The following is a 22,282-nucleotide window of genomic DNA, read 5'->3' as shown; positions in this document are numbered from 1 at the left end:
TGTCAGTCTCAGTTTTCTCCTCCATAAAATGGGAATAATAATAACATCTATTTTCCTGGGTCATTATGCTAGATCAAATGAGATAAATATGTATGTGTGTATATATATGCATATATATATATGTAAAGTACTTTCCAAACCTTGCTAAAGAGAAGTTTGCTATTCTTATTCCACTGTGTATGAATCATTTCTGCTTATATATTCAGAATATTCTTGCAATTCCCTCCCTTCTCTGCAGAACTGGAGGGCTCTAATAGATATGGAACATTATATACAAAATGGAGAGCAGGATGAGTGACACTCAGCAGTTTAGAATTTGGAACCAACCTAGATTGCCATGAGCCAGCAAGGAGTAGTTACTGGCAGGACTATAAAAGAGAGAAATTGGAACAAGAAGCTCTCACTCCTGAGAAGGGACTTCTGGGGAGGTTGGTTGGGATCTGGGTAGGCCAAACCAAATCAACTTAGGTTTCCTGCATCCTGTTCCAATTGCGACTATACCTTCAACTTCTGTGTAAAGCTGTGTTATACATTCAATCAATGAACATCAAGGAAGAGATAATGTCAATACTCAACCAATCTGGTTCAGGCCAAGGTGCCTGGCCTAGCCAGGTTGGCACAGAGAGGACAAACCTCTCCAGCTGACAGTCTCAAACCTGATTACATTTAATTGACAACACCAGATCATCGGTAGTTTTAGTCAAGCTTTCCTGACACCTCTTTCCTTCAACCCTGTTCCCCTTTCCCTAAATTTGTTATTATTAAAATTCTATAGCTTACTTAGGTGGATGTCATCATTGCCCTAAGGATCACTGATTATATCCTTGGGTATCTGAGGGAAAGGGATTGCTCAAATAAAGTTGTCACAGTCAATAGCGTTATCCACCAGCTTTGAAGCCAGGAGAAGCAATCAAAGAAGCTGTGTGATCTGACCTAGCAGCTTCTTATCTGATCACTTATTTCTGGGACACTGTTGTGTTAGAGCTGGATGTTTAGTGTAGTTTCAAATATTTCTGTGGGGTCCTGGTGTTCACTACCACAACTTGGTGTTCACTTAGGCATTCTTACTCTCACTCTCACTCAGCTTGGGTCCTCATACCATCAGAGGACCTTGAGCCATCTCTTTACCAGCTAACAATAGCAACATAAGTTTATATATGCATATATATGTAAAGTACTTTCCAAACCTTACTAAAGAGAAGTTTGCTATTCTTATTCCACTGTGTATGAATCATTTCTGCTAATATATGCAGAATATTCTTGCAATTCCTTCCCTTCTCTGCAGAACTGGAGGGCTCTAATTGATATGGAACATTACATATAATATAGATTTACCTTTTGCATTAGTTTTATGAAACATTTTTCCTATCTCTTGGAGGTTAGGAGGTAGGCTAAACACAAGGAAACATAATATAAAAATTAAAAATTTCAATAAAATTTAAAAAAAAGAATTTCATCATTAAGAGCATCTCATCCTTCCATGGACAAACTTCCCCTATAAAAATGTTTGCCAGGTATAGTGTGCTGGACTCAGAATCAGGAAGACCTAAATCCCAAATAAAACATACTACATAGTAGATATGACCAAGGGCAATTCTAAGTCTCTAAGACTTAATTCATTCAGCTATAAAATGGAGATAATAGATGTAATAACTATGTCATCGAAGGGTTGTTCTGAGACTCGAATGTGAAAACTAACTCTTAAAGTATTATCTCAATATTAGCAATTATTATGATTATTCTTTCTCTGAACTCTGAAATCTGTTCTCCCTTTATATCAGTGGTTCCCAAACTTTTTTGGCCTACTGCCCCCTTTCCAGAAAAAAATATTACTTAGCCCCTGGAAATTATTTTTTTAAAAATTTTAATAGCAATTAATAGGAAAGATAAATGCACCTGTGGCCATCACTGCACTCCTGGATCACTGCAGCACCCACCAGGGGGCAATAGCGCCCACTTTGGGAATCACTGCTTTAGATTAAAATACAAATTCCTCAGTCTGCCATTTAAGGCCCTCTAAAATTCAAGTTACCTTTTATTGCCTTCATTTACATTGTCATATGATCATAGTTTTAGAATTGGAGGAGACTTCAGAAGACCTTTAGTACAACTCTTTCATTTTATTGATGAAGAAACCGAGGGCTGGCTATGTCTACAGTTATACCATAAATTGTAGAGATGGGTTCTGATTCCATCTCCTTTGACTCTAAATCTATAATTCCTTATACCATATCACAATCCCCTGTGCATTCCCTATATTTTAGACAAAGTAGATAATATTAGCTGTTGGCTAAACTCAACCTTCTATCTTCTACCTTTGTGTAGTCCTTTCCACAAGCCTGGAATGCACTCCCCCAACTCTCCCTCCTTGAACTAATCATCCTTCAAGGTTCAGCTCAGGTTTGACTACCTCTGAAGTTTTCCCTAATCTCCCCAAATTATTCATATTCCCTTCTGCTTCAAATTATCATTGATTTATTTATTGGTGTTAATGTTGTATCTTGTCCACTTCTGTCTAACATGTTCCTTAACAGAAAGAAAGCTCCTTCAGGGCAGGGCTTATTATTGTTTGGGGGGGGGGGCAAGAAGTAGGTGGAAGGTCTTTATATCCTAAGCACCTAGCCTAGTAACTTGCAAAATAAATGTTTATTAAAGCATCGAATACATAAATTTCTGTTGAATTGAAGCAGAACAAATCTAAATTCTCTTCTATATGACAATCCTTCAAAAATTTGAAGCTAGCTATAATAACCTGAGTTTCTCCAGCCAAACAATAAGGTTCCATACTAAAACTTTCACCAGACCTTTAGAATGTGCATTTTCTAAATCTGTTATAGTGAAAGTTCTTAAAGTAATTAAGAGAAAGCATTGTTAGAAAGGGGCAGAAAAATATAAATTAGTTTGAGTAACTGGATCTTTATAAATCTATAATAAATTTTAACATGCAGAAATTATACCAGAAAACAAGTGATTTATATTCCTAATTTGCAATCTTTACCAACAACTGCATCCATTTTCACATTCTCTTAAGTTTCTCTTGCTACCCTTCAAGGCATAGATATGTGAATCACGCTCCACAAGTACCAAGCTACTAAGAATAAGCGTTATACATATAGAGTTTATTGTAGTAACCAAACAAAACTGTGTTCTAACTTACTCCTTACAAACAAAAACTTACTCTTTACAAAGGGCACAAATTCAATAATATGAAAACTTGTTATTATGCCTCATGGGAATTGGCTACTCCATATAGTAAGAATGATGCCTGTTCTATTTACTGAGTAGTGTTAGAGAACAGAAGTAAAAACGTTAAAAGTCAAAATATATGACTAGATAAAGTAGGTAAGGGGCAGTTGAGCTGTGAAGAACCTTAAATGCCAAAGAAACGAGTTTATATTTGATCCTGGAGGTAAAAGAGAACATTGTAGTTTAATGAGTGTATGTGTCAGGTTACATGGGAATGGGAACAAGAAATGTCAAGATAGAGGAGACATTGGTAAATGACTGAGCATGTGGGACAAGTGGAAATGAGGAGAGGACAAGATTGAGGTTACAAACCTGAATGACTGGAAGAGTAAGTATGTGCCCTCAAAAGAAAGAGGGAAATCAGTTAGGGGGAGATGGAGAAGATAATAGGTTTTATTTTGGACTGAAGTTTGAGATTGAGATTCCAATGGGATAGCCAAATGAAAATGTCCAATAGACAGCAAGTGATGAGGAACTAGAGATCAAAAGAAAGAATTAAAGCCGGAAATAGATGTGTGCTTATATACATATATCTGCATATATACATGTATGAGTTATATGTATAGAGATGATCATTAAACTTATAGGAGTTGAAGAGAACACTAAGAAAGAGGGTACAGAAAAAGAAGAAAAGAGGAACTAGGACAAAGCACTAAGGTTGGGGGTGGTAAAATATATATACTGATCCAAAAAAAGAAATAGAAGAGGTAAAGAAGGTAAAGAGTAAAGAAGAGGGCAGTGTTATGAAAACCCAGAGAGGAGAGTGGTCAGGAGAAGAGGGTATCAAATGCTATAAAGAAGCATGAGAATTAAGACCATTGGACTTGGAAACTGATTGGCTGTTCTCCCTTGTATTGGAAAAGGACCAAAATGACCAAAATGACATCACTGGTAATATCTTTTGATTGAAGCATAAATTGGATTTAAGGAAAGCAGAATTGTAGTCATCAGCCTCACTCTCTTTTCCAGAGTCATTGGAGTCCAGGGGCAAGACAAAAATCAAGAGAACTGGTGATGGCTTAGATGCAGTACATGATCTTGGCTTCTTCAAAGTCTAATTAAGTTTTAAGTACTCCACAGAGCCTGCTTCTGCCACTTTAGTGGTGTAGCAATCCAGGTATACATTAATTGTGATATTATTTTAAGAAGTATTCAAAAACTTAACTCTTATACAGTCAATGATTGATCTCTGTAATCTTGAGTCAAATTGAACATTGACCTTGCCAAATCCCTAGCCCTTCCCTAAGGCTACACAGAAGACAGGCCAATTATCTCAGTCTCCTGACTTTTTCTTCAATGATCAATTAACATAGGTATCAAACATCAGTAGATGCCTTAGGCCATATCAGCTCTGAATCCAGATCTTAGCTCTACCTATTGTTTTTGGTTTTGGCAGTTTGCATTTTATGATGATTACCTCATAATGTTAATGTATCAAGCCACTGAGCTCTCCCCTTCCCCCCATACTGTTGTAATCCCAATAAAGGTGACAAGAAATGAGTTGGTGGAGAAGCTCTTAACCATCAGAGCTTACTCGCTGTCTGTCTACCTTATGCCAAAACTTTCTGTGTCTGTGTGTTTTTGTTCTCGCCTTATGTTCTCTTTCCATTAGTCCTTAACCCATAACCCATTTTCACCCAGTCCTTGGTTCCCCTTTCTGAGTGTCCAACCCACTAGGAATCTTCGTGGAGTTGGTGGACGGCTTCAAGTGGCCATTGTTTTCATCTCTCCCTGCCACTAGGAGAAATCTTCATATGCCTAGTGTAGACATGCCCCTCTCCCACCAACCGACATGTCTGAGGCCACAGTTTCTTAGAGCCAGGGGTGAGAGTTGGGTGGCAGATAAGACACCAAGGAAGGATGAACAGCTTTAAAAAGAGCTTGACAGATCCTCATACTAGAGGTACTAGTTTTCTCTGAATATCTCATACACCTCATTTGGCAATTAAGGGACCATTGGTAACCTTTAGAGAGTATTTTAGAATGAGTGATGAGACTGAAACCAGATTTTATCGGGTGATGTACAATTTTTTAAATGGGAGCTTGGCCATGAAAAGCAAGAGAGATACAGTATGATAGTTTGAGAAGATAATGAGGTCAAATGAAGGATTTTTTTAAAGATGTAGGATATTTGGTCTATACCGAAAAAGAGAGCCAAAATACATGGAGATTAGAAAATGGGGGTGCAGAGGGAGATTGAGTTCAGAAACAAGTTGCCAAGAGAAGGGATCAAGTACAGGAGTTGAAAGTTATTTCTTCAAAAGAAACAAGAGCAAAGAAGAACAAAATGTGGAACAATGACAAAGGGCTTTAAGATGTAGGAGGGAAGGAAAATGGTCTATGTGCTAGGTTTTAGGGTCTTCTAGACACTAAGAATACAAAAAAAAAAACAATGTTTATATTCAAGGAGACTTCATTGACCTTAGGAGATATAACACATATGTGTTTTTGTTTATACCTAATTTTATTTTATTTTTAATTCAAAGTTATTTCATTTTCTCAATTACATGTAATAATAATTTTCAAAATACAGTTTCCAAAATTATAAGATCCAAACTATCTCTGTTCTTCCATTCCCTCTCCCCACTGAGAGATGGTAAGCAATTTGATCTGGGCCATACATGTATTATCATGCAAAACACACTTCCATATTGGTCATTACTGTAAGAACATACTCGTACAAAACCAAAACCCCAAAATAAAATCATAAATACAATGATGGGAAAGATAGTATGCTTTGATCCATATCCAGCCAAATCCAACAGTTTTTTCCTCTGGAGGTACAGAGCATTCTCTTTCATAAGTCTTTCAGGATTGTATCAGATCATTGTATTGCTGAGAGTAGCCAAGTTTTCACAGTTGGTCATTGTACAATTTTGCTGTAACTATGTACAGTGTTCTCCTGGGTCTGCTTATTTCTCTCTGCATCAATTCATGCAGATTTTTCCAGCTTTTTCTGAAATCATCTTATCATTTCATATAGTACAATAGTATTCCATCACTGTCATATACCACAATTTATATTCAGCCATTTCTCATTGTAAAATTGGAATCTGGGAGATGCCATCTAAAACTATATATATTTTCTATGGACACGTGGGAACTATCAAACTACATTTCCCGTGGTCCAACGGGTTTCCAATTCCGGTTCTTTGGGCGTGGGGACACCTGCGTCACCACGCAGAGAACAGTTTAAAATGAGAGGAAATCCGAAAGTAAGCCCTCTTTAGCTACCTGAGCTGTGGAGGTAACAATAATGGCTGGGGCGGCAGTTTTGAATTCTTACCAGCGCGTGGTCTAATGATTTTACCAGCATGGCCATGGCTTTAATTAAACTACTAATTTGTATTATTATATCAGTCTTTATCATTTTTTATCGTAACACCAATTGATGGACATAGCCTCAATTTCTAATATTTTGCTGCCACAAACAGAGCTGTTATAGTTTTGTAAAAATAGGTCCTTTCCCCTTTTTTATTATCTCTCTTGGATACAGACCTAGTAGTGGTATTATAGAATCAAAAGGCCCTTTAACCTTAGTTCCAAATTGCCCTCCAGAATGGTTTAGTCAGGTCACAACTCCACCAAAAATGAATTGGTGTCCCAATTTTGCCACATTCCTTCAACATTTATCACTTTCCTTTACTGTCATATTGACCAGGCTAATAGATGTTAGGTGGTACTTCAGTGTTTTTTTTCATTTGCATTTCTCTAAATGAGTGATTGAGAATATTTTTATATGATTATTGACAGCTTTGATTTCTTCATCTGAAAACTGCATTCTTATATCATTTGACCATTTGTTGGTTGGTGAATGGCTGTATTCTTATATGACTTTTCTATAGGTTTGAGAAATTAGCTCTTTATCAGAGAAATTTGTCATAAAAAATTTCCCCAGTTTGTTGTTTCCCTTCTAATCTTGCTTACATTGGTTTTATTTGTACAAAAGTTTTTAAATTTAATATAATCAAAGTTACTCATTTTACATCTTTATATTGTGTATCTAACCGAACATTCCATTTACATACCATTCTATTTCTTAGCCAGTACCAGGCTATTTTGATGATTATTGGTTTATAGGACAATTTGAGATCTGGTACTGCTAGGAACCTTCCTTCACATTAAAAAAAATTAATTCCCTTGATATTCTTGACCTTTTGTTCTTCCAGATGAATTTTTTTTTAGTTCCATAAAATAATTATTTGGTAGTTTGACTGGAATGGCACTGAATAAATAAATTAATTTAGGTAGAATTGTCATTTTTATTATATTAGCTTGGCCTACCCATTTTCCAATTCCTACCCATAATATTTTTCCAATTATTTAAATCTGATTTAAATCTTGTGTGAAGTGTTTTGTAATTCCCAGGTATTTTATATTGTCTAGAGTTATTTTAGATGGAATTTCTTTATCTCTTGCTGTTAATCTTTATTCGTCCTCTGATTTCAAAGACTAATGACATAGCAATGTTGGAATCAGGATATGATGTGTTTGGTTTTGGCTGATCAGACCAATATGAGTTTGGAAAGCACTAGTACAGATGAGGCACAAGTCATCCATTAGAACATTTAGAATGTAAGTGGCTATAGATTTGCACAGCTCATGTTTCCTTGATTCTGCTTTGTTCATGGAGTATAGCACCTTTTTTGATTTAGGAATGCAATACTGGATGGTCTTGTGGCCAGAATTTCCCATGACTCTCAGTCGATACTAAAATTCTTAAGAAATAACTTGAGAGTATCCTATACTGCTTCTTCTGACTACAATATGAGAGTCTACCTTGTGCAAATTCTCTGTAAATAGTCTTTTTGGGTAATCATGCATTTGGCATTTAAACTACATGGCCAGCCCATCAGAGCTGCATTTTCTGCAACAGAGTTTGGATATTTGGCAGTTCATCTCTAGAGGGAACCTGTGTCCAGTACCTTATCTTGCCAGTGAGAAGATTTATTCTTCATATACTAGGTCTGTACTGGTGAAACTATGGCATGCCTGTTGGAGGAGGATGCTCCCTTCCCCCTCTTCATGCTTGCCTGAGGACATTTCTCTCATCACCTACTCCTCTGCCCAGCAGCCCAATGGGAGCACTTCCTCCCTCCTCTGTCTGGGGTAAGGGGATAGTTCAAATGTGGAGTGAGGATACAGTTTAGGTACTTTTTCTCTAAAAGGTTCACCATCACTGTACTAGGTTATTTCTATTTTTGAAACTCTGAATGGAGGTTCAGCCCTCATTCCTCTGTTCTCAGGGAATTCAGAAAAGGGCTTTGCCCTAGAAAAATTTCTGCCGTATGCAGATGAGATGGAGATTAGGAAGTTCTATTTAACTAACCAGTTCAGGTCAGATGCATCTGAACCAAGTCCTTTATTTTTTCATTAAGAATCATGAGAGAAGGACACTCATGACCAAACTAGATTTCTCCTCTCCATATTGGGGGTATAGAAGTAAGCACATAACTAACCACCATCATCTAGGAAGGAGTTGAGAGATTAGTTGAGAGAGAAATTACCTCCTCATCAGCTATTCACCAATTAGAGATATCTTGAGACATCCAAGAAAGAGGCTGAATTATGACCTTCCAAAATTGTCTATTTATAGATCTTCAAAAGAGGGCTTCCTTGTCTTTGATCAAGAAAGACTACTGATCAATTTATTGGTTAATGCTGGTCTAATCAGTAAATTTTTTCCCCAGAATCTGGTCTCTAGGTATTTTTGTCATTCCAGGTAATCTTCAGGATCTTCCTGAGATAATTCAAGTGGAAGCTGTTCAGTTTTTTGGCATGGCACCAACAGGCTGTCCAGGTTTCACAGGCATACAACAGTATGCAGCCTGATATATCTCTCCTATCTTTTCTTTCAGAGACTCCCAAATGCTAAGCTAGATATAGCAATACATATGTCAACCTTAGCATCTATGTGGACAGCCCTGGAGATAAGTTTGCTTACTGCCAAGGTAAGCGAACTTATCCACAGCATTCAAAATTTCTCCATTTACTGTGATCAAATAGCTCCATGTGCGGATGGTGTGATGGGGCTGGTTGAGAACCTGTTTTCTTGGGGTTGATTTTCAGGCCAAAATTAGCCCAGGTGGCAGAGAATCAATCCACACTTTGTTGCATATCAGCCTCAGAGGCTGCATTAAGTGCACAATCATCTATTAACACAAAGTTGGGCACCAATTCTCCTCCTTTTGTCTAGGCTTGTAGCTCTTTCAAATTAAAAAGCTTAACATCAGTGCAGAAGTTGATCCTGATGCTGTTTTCACACAAGTTGAAGGTGTTTGACAACACTGGAAAACACTATGCTGAAGAGCACAGAAGTAAGTACACAGCCCTACCTACTTCACTCCATTGGTAACTGGGAAAGCCTGAAAGCATTGTCCTTTATCTAGAATCTGTGGGAACACGCTATCATGAAATTGGCACACAATGCTGATTTCTCCAAGCATCCCAATTTTGTCGCGATTTACCACAGGCTCTCACAAGCCTTGTCTGCACATACTGTATACAGATTTCTATTCTGCTCCTGCATTTCAGGGGAACAACAATTGTAACAAATACCACAATGATGTTCCTAGACCCTTTCTAAAGCCACAAAGACTCCTGGGAAGGTGACTATCTTCCATTAGATTAATCGGAAGATTAAGGAGGGCTGTGGCAAGGATACTGTCACAAAAAGGACCTATTCTACAAAAATACTCATAGCAGCTCTTTTTGTGGTTGCAAAAAAATGGAAATTGAGGGGTTGCCCATCAATTGGGGAACAGGCAAACAAGCTGTAGTATATTATTATAAAGGAATACTATTTATTGTGCTATAAGAAATTAGGACCAGGATTTCAGAAAAACCTGGAAAGACCTATATGAAATGACAGAGTGAAGTGAGCAGAACCTGGAGAACATAAGACACAGTAAAAGCAATGACGTACAATGAACAACTGTGAATGACTTAGCTATTCTCTGGAACACAATGATCCAAGACAAACTCCAAGGACTCATGTCAAAAAATGTTACCTACCTCCAAAAAGAAGAACTAATGGAATCTGAATGGAGAACAAAGCATACCATGTTTCACTTTATTTTCTTCATGGCTTTTTAAAAATATGTGTCTTATGACTAAATGTTTTGTATGATAGCACATATATAACCAAGAGCAAATTTCTTACTATGTCAGGAAAGGAGGAGAGGAGAGAGGGAGAATTTGGTATTCAAAATGTAATAAAACAAATTGGAGAAGAATAAAACATAATGAAGGAAAAAAGCACACCCTCAAAAAGGACAGCCTTTTCTTTTATAGAGATGGATAATGGAGGCATTCTGAAGCAGCAGCAGGTGCTTTGCCATTTCAAGAGGAGCTTGATGGCATTCTGTACCTCTTCTTTAGCTGGAAGTTCAGCTAGAGAAAAACCAATTATTATAGCATGTATAGTTAAGCAAATAAGTTAAGTTGAGGAGGAAAAATCCATTCTTCCTAAGGACTTATGGGATCAGGAAAGGTTTCTAGTAGGAGATGACCCTAAGAGCTGAGCTCTGAAGCTAAGGATTCCAAGAGGCAGAAGTGAAGAAAGAGTGCATTGCAGGCACAAAGGAAGAGACTATATGAAGGTATTTTCCCAGTATCAGGAATTATCTGTTTGAAGGCACTGAGACAGGCGATGGAATGTTGAATTCAAGGATGTCTAGAAGACCAGTTTGACTTGAAGGTAAAATATGTGAAGAATAGGAACTAAGCTGAGAAAGGTAAGTGAGAGAAGATTATAGAAAGCTTAAAATGCCAAGAAACAGAGGTGAAATGTCTGGGTTAAAATGTCTAAAAATCAGGAAGAAAACTCTTAAAGAGGAAATGACAAAAGAATGCTTTCTGCTCCCAAATTGTCAGCTATTCTCAAAGACAACTTAAAAAGGCACAATTACGCCATGCTAATAGCATGTCTAATTCTTTTTATGTCTAATCATTCTCTTTTCTGTTATTCTTTTTTGTTCTTCAGCACTACTCAGTAAAAAGAATAGATACTATTATTGCAAACATGAGGCAACAGAAAAAGTTAAGTGACTTAACAAGGTAAACGAAGATCTAGGCTAGAATCCTCTACTTTCAGGACAATTCCCTTTTCACCATATGATCCTGCTACCAACACTGCATACAAATGTTAGCAAGTCTCCCTCAACACCTTTCCTTGCCTTCTATATCTGAAACTTATTGATATTTATAGATATCTTTTATTTCGAGCACTGAAAATTATTTTTTTAAAAACTAATAAAAGTTTAGTGTTTACAAAGTTTCTGCTGGAGTTCCTCCTTAGAAAGAGGAAGAATTTTTTTTAAGTGGAAGTAATTTTCTGAAGAACTTCCTGGACTCCTAGGAGAGCATTCTAAAAGTAAACAACTATTCATCCCACAGACTTGAAACAACCACCTTATAGAAGGTGTCTCTTCTTGAAGGCTATAGGAAGTGAGGGAGGGCAGGGTATGATGGAGGGAAAGAGGAGAATGATTTGAAAATGTTAGCTTTTGATGCTGCTACTTAGAAGTAATGAAGTAAACAAAATAGTATTATATTTGACCTAGGTTTGAATCCCAAGTTGGCCATTTAATAAAAGTGGAAATTCTTTACCCTTGCAAGTCTCAATTTCCTCAATTTCCAGGATTTGGCCTAATCACTTAGGCTCTAAAATTCTATTCTGAGTCTCACTGATTGTCAACTGATAAATGAGTAAAAGGTTTCAAAAAGGAAATTGCTGCTCCAAACTGACCCCACAAAGAGTGTTTTTTTCCTTGCTCTTAAAGAACAAACTATGAATTAAGAACTAGGCATGAAATATATTCGGATAGATATCTTCTCAAGCAAAAGTAAAGTGCTAAATGAATTGTTAAATAAGTTATAAATAAAACTATTACCCTCATTTTCCTGTTTATGCCATTTAAATACTCTTTGAGATCTGAATGGTATGTATAGTACTAAGAAACTGAACTAAAACTAATTTGACCAAACTTCCCCCTTTTGCTTTAAGTAATTGTTCCTATGGTTTTTACAAAGCAAACTAACATTGACCCCTCCCTAACTGAGGTTCAAAAATAGAGAGATACACACCATCACTCATCCCTTTCCTTCCGGTTGGCTATGCATTTCATATCCTGTTAATAAGAGGATACTTGTAAAATGTTTCAGTTTTTAGACTGTTAGCAATTATGTTTTAAAATTTTACAGAGGGGCTCAGAGGCTTAGAAAAAGTAAAACCCTCACTCCAAGTGATTTAAAAATAATTCTAAAACTCAAGTCAAAGTGGCTGCTATTATGTTCTATAGATTGTCAACAAACACTATCAGAAGCAGAGCATAATTAAAGAATGGCAAGAAAAAAAGATGTACACCAAAATCTAATCTATTTGAAAAAATTTACTTTTCTGGGATTAACACAGAATTTATTTATAAATATTTTTCTTTATTTTTCTTTCGCTAAGATTTAGAATTTTTAGAATTTTAAAACTGCAACTCTGCCAGACATTAACATAGATGGCTATTTTTTTAATTACTGAAGCAATCACTCTAGTAAGATATTTAGCATGAGATAATTTTCATAACTTTTGTACTACCCCAAGAATATAAATTTCCTATTCCTTCCTAACTTCATTACTTTTTGAGATTCTTATCCCCATGTACTTCAACAGAACAGTAATAACTTCTATTTACTTTACAATTTATAAAATATGAGTGGTGATTTCCCCCTAAATCTACAGGTCAATCAATATAACATTGAATTCTGTAAACCAGCTTGGTCAGGAAATGGGATTTTCTGATTAAAATAAATGTTATATGGACTACACATCACTTTTCAAAGAATCAGAAAAGAAATGCATCAAACTATTGAACATTCCTGTCCTCTCCAGCAGATAATCTCTCACTTATCTTTAGTCTCTCTGTGCTGTTATGGTGAATGAGACAGTAACTAGATAGAGTAGTATAAAAGGACTGCCTTGCTGCATGAAGGCCCAGTTGAGATTATGTAACATGAATTTGTTGTGTATCCATTCTGCATGGTTTCATGATTTTATCCAGCTTCATTCAATAGCACATCAGTAAAGGCAGTAGATGGTAGGAGTAACCCAAGACTCGAGCTTTGCAGAGAAAGGGTGATGACAGGATGAGCACAGTGTTGAGTTGAACTAGTTCACCAAAGGGTTAAAATGAGGAAAAGGGACTAGCAAGTGCAAGGGTGATAAATTTGGGAAAGAATTGAGGGATCTAGGAAATGGAGGTAATGATTAAAATGAAGAACAGGATACAGGGTTGTGAAGAAGAGGTGAAATGTCAACAGATAATGGTCAGCTAAAGGAATTTCAGAGTTCATGAACATGGTAGGAGAATACCTATAGAATGTTCAATTCAAAGATAGCTAAGAAGGCTAGTCTGACTAGAATGTAAAATGTGTGTATAGGAAGATGGAAAAGGCAAGTGAGAGACTATGTTTAAGAGTATGACCATCTCCATATGTAGCTAAGGTGGAATAGAAGAGTAGGTCATAGGAAATGAGTTAGCAGAGGAACTGGAAGGTAAAGTGTTTAGGGTATTTGAAGGAGTATTAGCATGTACTGAATTCCCCTAGTGCAAGGCCAGAAATTGGGGAGAAGAAAAATACTGAGAAAAGCACAGAATTTGACACATAAATAGGTAGGTAGGTAGTTAGATAGATAGACAGGCAGACAGATAGAGATAGACAGAAAGAGAACAAAAATAGAGTTAGAGGGCCCAGAGGCAGATTTATGTTTGATATTAAGAAAAGTTTCTTAACAATGAGAGCTACATAAGACCCCTTCAGAAATAGTTCCTTTCCTAGAGGTCTTCTGTGAAGTCCGGATCACCAACCATTGCTTAGGTGGTTGCTGAGTTGGATGACCTCTGGGATCCTTTTCAGCTTCATGAGACTTTTGTGAGAACAAACTGGAGAATAAGGTTGTAACCAATAGTGGAAAACCGTATCTTTCTAAGCTAGCCCACCACAACCTGAGATTCTTCTCAAACGAATGGTTGCCAAGCCCTGCCTGCATCCTATGCTTGTACAGAGAACATTGAACTCCCAGATGGGCTTTCTGTTTACTCACTCCAAAGGGTTGGTGAACTCATCAGTTCAAGGAATCCCTCCACCAAGGTAGATGGTAGGTCATCACCTGCCTGGCCTATGACTATTACTCTTGTCCTCCCATAACTCTGCCACAGGAGATCTTCATACAGTTTTTGAAACTTTCCATACTTTCTCTTGAGATTACAAGAATACCACTGCAACACATGAGTTAATGATTGGCCATTCCTCATCTTTGCCTTACCCAATCTTCTTTCCCCTCCCCATCCATTTCTTTGATGATAGACAACCCCTTTACTACTTCTACTATGCAGTTCCTTGTTTCTAAGTGCCGTAGCCTGCTTACATTAATCACGTACTGATTCATTTCCATTTTTGGAACCTGTAGTGTTCTACAACTCACACCTACACAACACTGGAAGAATATTGGTTTTAAAAAAGAAGAGTGCTCTACATGAATACACTGCAGAGCTATGAATTGGTCTGACCAATGTTTTATGCCAAGGGCATGTTTGGTGAATGAGGGGAGGGGTGTTTGATCTAGACTATGATATCAATGCAGATCAGCACTAGCTCAGTAACTCTAGTTGCCTAGGACACTAAGAGGTGATGGGATTTGCCCAAGGTCACAATGCCTATATGTCAATCATTGTAATAAACAATTTGGAATTGCAATAAAAGTCATTAAACTGTTGATACTTTATAACCCAAAGATGCTAATATTGGCCATATACTCCAAGGAGGTCAAAGTTGGAAAGAAAGGTCTCTGTTAGCAAAAAAATTGAAGGAAAAATGAGTACTCATCAAATGTGGAATGGCTGCACAAATTAGAGAACACTGCTATAATGAAACATTACTGCACTGTATGAAATGATGAAAGAAGAAGTCAAAGAAACACCAAAAACTTGTATGAAGTGATGGAGCCAAAGTAAGCAAAATCAGGAAAAAGCATTCCCAAAGACTATAATAATGTAAACTAAACCAGTACTACAACCAAACAAATTGTAATGACTCATCTTGGCCAGAGAAAATATGAAATGCATGCTATCCTTTTTTTTTGAGAGGTGAAGCCTATACATTAAGACTATCAAAGGTAGAGCTACAAAGGACCTGAGAGGCCCTCTAGTTCAAATCCTTCATTTTAGAAATGAGGAAACTGAGGCCCAAGAAGAGTAAGTGACTTGTCCAAGGTCATCCAGGTAGTGTCAAAGACTATTAGAACTCAAATTCTCTAACTTCAGACTCAGAATGCTTTCCTTTGTACCACACTGCTTCCCTCCTGTGTTAGACACTGGTTTTGTTTTTTGGGGTTTTCCTTCTATTTTAATGTAAGGCTCATTAAGATAATAGGGAGTATATATCTGGAAATGAAAATATTAATGGTATTATTCATCTTTTAAGAGCAAAGAAATGGAAAAAATAAGATGAGCCTTTGCTTCAGGGAGAATCTTGGCATCATTAAAATAACTTTCTGGCTCACTCTCTTCCTTCTGCTTATTTCTAGGTTCCACTTACAGTCTGTAGACAGTATCTGTCCAAGAAATATATGCTTATGGATAAGTTCTATAGTTTGTCATACATCCAATTACATACTACATACCTGCTACATGTACAAACAAAAGATATTCTTCATCTACTAATGAGTGAGTGACCATGGATCTCATTTAGGGGGTTTTGCAGTCATTTGGAGGATCTTATTGCCTGAAGCATCAGGGTCAAACTCATAAAAGAAATCCTGATGCTTATCTACATGGCATTTTATTTATTTTGTTAAACATTTCCATATTGCATTAATTTGATTTGAGTGCACTGGAACACCTCTACCTAGAGGGCTTCTTTGTCTTGGACTGCATCTAATCTTCCTGAGAATGAAAATGTTCATTTCAGTTTCAATTCTGCCATACATATAGTTGCCCTTCATGATACTCCCACCTTTGTACTGAAGTCACTATTAAAATATATGTGGATCCAATTTGGAGGACCTGAGTTATTCACAAGATTCCTCTACTCCCTGCTCTGTAGTAGACAGTACATAAATTACCTGCAATATTTTCATGGTAGTTTTTTTGGCAAATACAAGGACTGCAATATGAAAAGATTATTCCATGAAATTATATTTTCTGTTCATGTTAGTTATGTTCATAATAAATTTTTTAAAATTATATTTGTTGAAGATAGCTTGATGGCACAGTAGAGTGTTGCTGGTCTTGGGAGTTAGGACGTCCTAAATTCAAATCCAAGCTCAGACACTTACTAGTTGAATGATCCATGGTAAGTCATCAAACATCTCTGTATCTCAGTTTCCTCATCTGTAAAATGGGGATAATAACAGTTTCTAACTCACAGAGTTATTGTGAGATTAAAAGAAGATATTTGCAAAGGGCTTTTTAAACCATGAGGTACTACATAAATACTATTGTTCTTATCTTTGGATCCACAATAAAGTCAATTCTATCAATTTCTTTATTTGCCTCTCCAAAGAGGCAATAAACTCCAGTGACTCCCAATTACCTCCAGGACTGAATAAGAAACTGCACAGATATTCAAAGTTTAACAATATATTTCACATTTGAGTAACAAACAAAAATCATACACTTCCCTTAATAAGGAAAAAAAATAAATTTTAAAATAACCAACTTTTCTACTCCACATACGAACAATTATAACACTAACCTCTATGTTACTTTAAATATTATTCAGCTTTTATGGAACCTAAAGAAAATGAATACCCATTGAGCACTAAGTGGTGGAAAGGTTCACTGGGCAACAGTGGATTCCTCACGGAGAAAGCTGTCAAGCAAAGACCCTGCTGTGGAAGGCATTCTTTTTCAGTTATGGACTCTGGTCTCTGAGATCCCTTCCAACTCTGAAATTCTGTGACACTGACAAGAGACCAATGGACAAGAACAATGGGTCCAGAAGAATTCAAATTTGTTGGTATGTGGAGGTGAACATGAACAGAAATACTTGTCTCTGGATTAGTCACTCACATAGATAATAAAATTTACTCAATTACCAAAAGTTTTTAAAAATTCAAAAAATTTAACAACTGCTCTTCTTTTTTTTTTTCCAAATCTCCATATTTCTTTTTCTTTTTCTTCCTTTTTTTTTTTTAAAAAACTCTTATTTTCTGTCATAGAATCAATACTGTGTACTGATTTGAACTCAGGACCTCCTGTCTCTGGGCCTGTCTCTCACTCCCCTGAGCCACCTAACTGCCCCCAAATCTCCATATTTCGGAGTCAAATCAGAATAAATCACAAAACACTATCCGAGGTTAAGATACCAAAAAGTTTAGCAAGTCAAAAGCTATTCATTCCAGTTCTCAATTTAATCATCTTTTCTATAGATTTACAATTCAGTAGTGGGGTGGGAGGGTAATAGAAAAAGTTTAAATCCCACCCTTCCTGCAATAGTCAATCATAGCACTAGTCTCCAACAAAACTATCCCTATTCTCTTTGATCTCAACACTCCACCAGTCTTATCAAGTCCCTCAGAAAAGTCTAACTGCTAGGGGGTACTCATAGCAACAGCAATGTAGGTGCCACTGGGAAAATTCATACCTCCTGACTGTAAGTAGACTTTTCTCCCAGAAAGAGTACAAGAGTAAAAGCTTCATGTACACCCTGTCCACTTTTTTTGTTTGGGTGGGACAGAAGTAGTCACGCCCCAATGCACATATACAATTTTAAGAGAGTACTCATATATTGGAGGGTGCATGCTCAAAAAAATTTTTTATCATAGCGGTAATGCAATTTTCAAGATTAATTTAAATCCTTTAAAACTATCAAGCATATACAAGCAAGAACGTAGGGAAGGAAAAAGAACCAAAGTACATGTAAAATAAATCTTTCCATGGGGTCATAGATTATAATAATAATATAATGCCTACTATGTGCCAGGCACTTTACAAATATTATCTCATTTGATTCTTATGAACACCTTTGGAGGTAGGTTGAAGCAAACAGTTTGCCTGACTTGCCCAGGCTCACATATTTTAGTAGTGTCTGAGACTGGATTTAAACTCAGGTCTTCTTGACCATAGGCCTTGCGATCTACTCACCATGATACCTAGCCACCTCTATTATTATCTGTCTTATACCACTATTAAAGTAGAAAAATTGTGGAATCACGGAGAGATTTACCCAAGGTCACAGAAGTTGTTTTTACAGACAAAAATCAAGTTCAAGCTTCCTAACATCTGATCCTTTGCCCTAATACATCCATCCAAAGATAAATCTCTTTTCCCTTCTAGTCTAAAAGATGATAGTAATTAGACACTTTCAATTGGCAAATTAGTAAGTGGACAACTGATATGAGATTATCTTAAAACTATTTTAGCCTCAATATGGCCTAATAAGCCAGGCCAGAGGCAATCTCATATGCATCAAATGTTACTGAAGGCTTTTAGTTCTAATCTTGTCAATAATTCTGGAATGGACTTTTTAACTCCAAAAGGAAGGGATCAAAACTACTTTTGACAAAAATAGATCTGAAGCCAATCTAAAATAGAAAGATTACTTACTTCTAAATATTCAAGGAAAATCTCTCAAATAAAGCAGGATGAAATCAGTACTTAGTCATAAATAAATCACAAAAAGGTGTCTAGTACTCAAAAAATCAGAAAATTAAATATCAGAGAGATTCTTATTTAGCTCCTCAAGTGAGGCTAGAATACTTTGGGGAACTATCAGTGAAGATTGCCTTTAAAGACAAAACTTCTAGTTCTTCCCACCCATCAGTCGCCTGGCTGATTCACCTTTTGTCTGGTTTAGTAATTGAATTTCTAAATTCCAGGAAAACAGGAAGAGTCATACACACATAATTGAAGATTTTAAGGTTCCAAGAGGAAAATATATCTGCATGTGTATATATACACAAATAGATAAATGTGTACAAGTTAAAACAACTTTAAATTCAGATGTGTTCGGAGTTTCTTTAATTCTCTACTTAGGAAAAAATATTAAAATGGAAAAAAATGTCCTTGCAAAGTTATCTATTGCTAAAATTTTAAAAAGAATAAAGTTCAGGAAATAATTTACTGACCAATGTTATATAAGAAAATGCCACTAAAATTGTTTAGAAAACCATCTCTTCTCTAAGAAATGACAAATATGAATTTAGAGAAGCATAGAAGCAAAAACTGAAGCAAAGTCAAGTGGAGCAAGGAAAATAACATACCCCAAAGACTTCAATAATGTTTGGAAGAACAATAACCACAAAAAAATCTTGCAAAAGTATAAAGAACAAGCTTGGCCTCAAAGAAGAAATATTGCTGAGGTGGGGGGAGAGGAAAAAAGAGGAGGGGAATACTGTGCTATATGCCAGATTTTTTAATGTATTAAATGGTTTTGCTGAATTTTTTTCTCTTTTCAAAAGTTTTGTTATCTTTGATGGTTCTTCGAGAATAAGAGTGAAATCTACTCGATATATAAACAAAAGTTCAATAAAAATCTATTTTTAAAATGTAAAAAAAAAATCTTCCTCTAAAAATATCCATGTACTTAATTAGCATTTCTGCAATCTGTCAAGGTACCCAAAACATATAGCTTAAAATACTTGTCTCAGAAAAAGTTCCCACTGAATATCATTCCTACTTTAATAAAATGATAAACTGGGGCACGTTTTCTTTTTTTTTTTAATTTTAATTTTAATTTTGAATATTTTCCTATAGTTACATGTTTCATGTTCTTTCCCTCTCCCCATGAGGCACTTTTTCAATGTCAAAGCTGGAAGTAAAACTTAAGATTTGATCTCTTGAGCCTCTATAAATCAGGTGACCAATTTATATGAATTCTATAAAAACCTGGCAGTTTCAAGTTTTTTTTAAAAGCTGGCTCCCTTTAGCAAAGTAGCAAAAAAAAAAAATAGTCAATCTGAATCACTAAGGAAGTTGAAAGTGACTTCACAAAATTCAGAAAATTAGGGTCACCATAAATACATTTAGAATCATTTTTCTAAGGGAGAAAAAACACCAAGATGCTTCTTAATATGCCAACCCAATGGGGATTTCCAGCATGGGAATTTCTGGCATAGGGATTTCCTGAGGAGAATGGAATTAGTACCACTTCCCTCAAAAAAAAAAAAGTCTTGCCCTATATTATCATATGGAATATTTACTCTCTTGTTTACAATGCTCTCACTATTAGGACATACACTGGATGAATGCCCTTTTATCAGAAATCTCACCGCAAATATGAAAGCTGTTTCAACTCAAGAGCCAAACTCATAGGGGCTTTTATTTAAAAAAAAATTTTAAGCACTTTAAACTTTAAAAAGGCAACATATATGTCATATATTTAAGTATTTTTAAATAAAGCCAATAACCAAGAAAATCCAAAGTTCATGCTCGAGTCCCTGGTTAAATTTTCTGGTGTTTCACAATTTAAAATACCAGAAAGGAGGAAGCCACAGAAAACCCCCAAAAGGAACAATCTTCACCTAAGTCCCCAACAAACTCTCAATGAGAGACCACTTGAGGCTGCTCTCAAAGGCTAGGTGGTTTTCCCCTTCCCTAACAGTCATCTTCATGGGGAAGGGAGTAAAGACCACTCTTGGGAGTCCCCTTCTAAAATCATCGGACTCAAACAATCCTCAAACAAACCCCTGACTCAGTGAACTGGAAAATACCTCATTTGACAGAGGACCCTGTATCCCAGAGAAGGGAACCTATTGAATACATCAGAGCAGGATCTAGTACTTAAACTCCCTTATTTTACAGATGAGGAAACTAAGGCACAGGACAGTGAAACGATTTAAGAGGACCATAGGACTTACGAGCTGGAAGGACCCAGAAATAAAAATTAGCCTCTTGTCCAACCTTCTTAATTTTACAGTTGGGGCAACGGAGCAGGCTCCAAGGAAAAAGTAGCTTTCCTTAGGCCATCCCAAGGATTTGGGGCAAGATTGGCTTTGGGAGTCCTCTAACCCAACCTTCTTTTACAGATGAAGAAACTGAGGTCCAGGAAGGGAAGCCACGACTTTGACAGAACCCCAAGAGAGTTATTAGACTTATTTCGAGGGTCCATGGAGACCATCCAGGCAAGGGGTTCTTCACTTTTAGGGGGCAGTGGGTCTGGTGAAGCCTCCTCTGAATGAGGTTTTTAGGGGCATAAAATAAATTACACAGGATTACAAAGGAAACCAATTGTTGTAAAATTCAGTAATTTAAAAACATTAAAAAAAATAAAAGTACCAAAATGTTTTTAAAAATCAAGTTTCCGAGTCACCGATTCGGTTCAAACCCCTTACCCCTCGCTTCAAATACGGTGGGAGGGGGCAGTTTGTTTTACTGTCGGGGAAACTGAGGCCCAGAGAAGAGAAAGAATGGCCCAAGAGGATATAGCCTGGCCTTGAACCCAGAGGTGGGCTCCCCTAGACTGAGGGGCACCTTCCTTCCTCTTCTCTCGGAAGGAGGTTGACCCTTCTCCAGGCCCTTCCAGAGGGCTCTGCGTGACCGGATCCCCACAAACACCCCCTTCCCCAAGGTGGGATCCCAGCGTGCTCTCTATCCTTCTTTCCCTCTCCCCATCTCCCCGCCCCCACGCCTGTCAGAACACAGATGCTTCCACACCTCAGCCTCGCCCCTCTCACCTGCTCCAGCTCCGCGACGCCCCCCAGGTTCGCAGACCAACCACCGCCCGGCTGCGCACGCGCGTGAGAGTTGCGGCACCACTCACTACCAAGAAACTCGTCGAACTCCGCGGAGCGCTCCGAGGGGAGTTACCCCGTGACCCGTCCCTCCCGGTCTCTTCCCGGTTCCCCTTACGGAGATCGGCCGGATCTACTTTTTCTTAAAGGGCCAGCCCCTTGGTCCCCCAGTCGGCTTGGGCGGGGCGGGGCGGCGCGGCGCGGCGCGGAGCAGCCGGTTTTTCAAATTAAAGAAGGCTCGGAGGATTTCTAAAGTTAGGGAAAAAAACCTTAGAGATCATCCTGCCCAGTCCAGCCCAATACCCCTACTCG

The 22,282-nt window shown here is 37.2% G+C and overlaps 1 protein-coding gene across 1 annotated transcript in view; it reads right to left on the bottom strand.

Moving 5' to 3' along the window:
* The window catches only part of MOB3A (MOB kinase activator 3A), a 46,108-nt gene extending 24,118 nt beyond the window's left edge, over positions 1-21,990 (bottom strand). Inside the window, exon 1 of the mRNA XM_044658614.1 lies at positions 21,914-21,990. The gene's annotated coding sequence lies outside the window, so the exon portion shown is untranslated. The remainder of the gene's footprint in view (positions 1-21,913) is intronic.
* Positions 21,991-22,282: the final 292 nt, after the last annotated feature.

The sequence above is a fragment of the Gracilinanus agilis genome, chromosome 1 (genome assembly GCF_016433145.1).
Source record: "Gracilinanus agilis isolate LMUSP501 chromosome 1, AgileGrace, whole genome shotgun sequence".
Lineage (NCBI taxonomy): Eukaryota > Metazoa > Chordata > Mammalia > Didelphimorphia > Didelphidae > Gracilinanus > Gracilinanus agilis.
The sequence above is the reverse complement of the archived record's forward strand: the minus strand, read 5'-3'. Positions and strand labels throughout refer to the sequence as shown.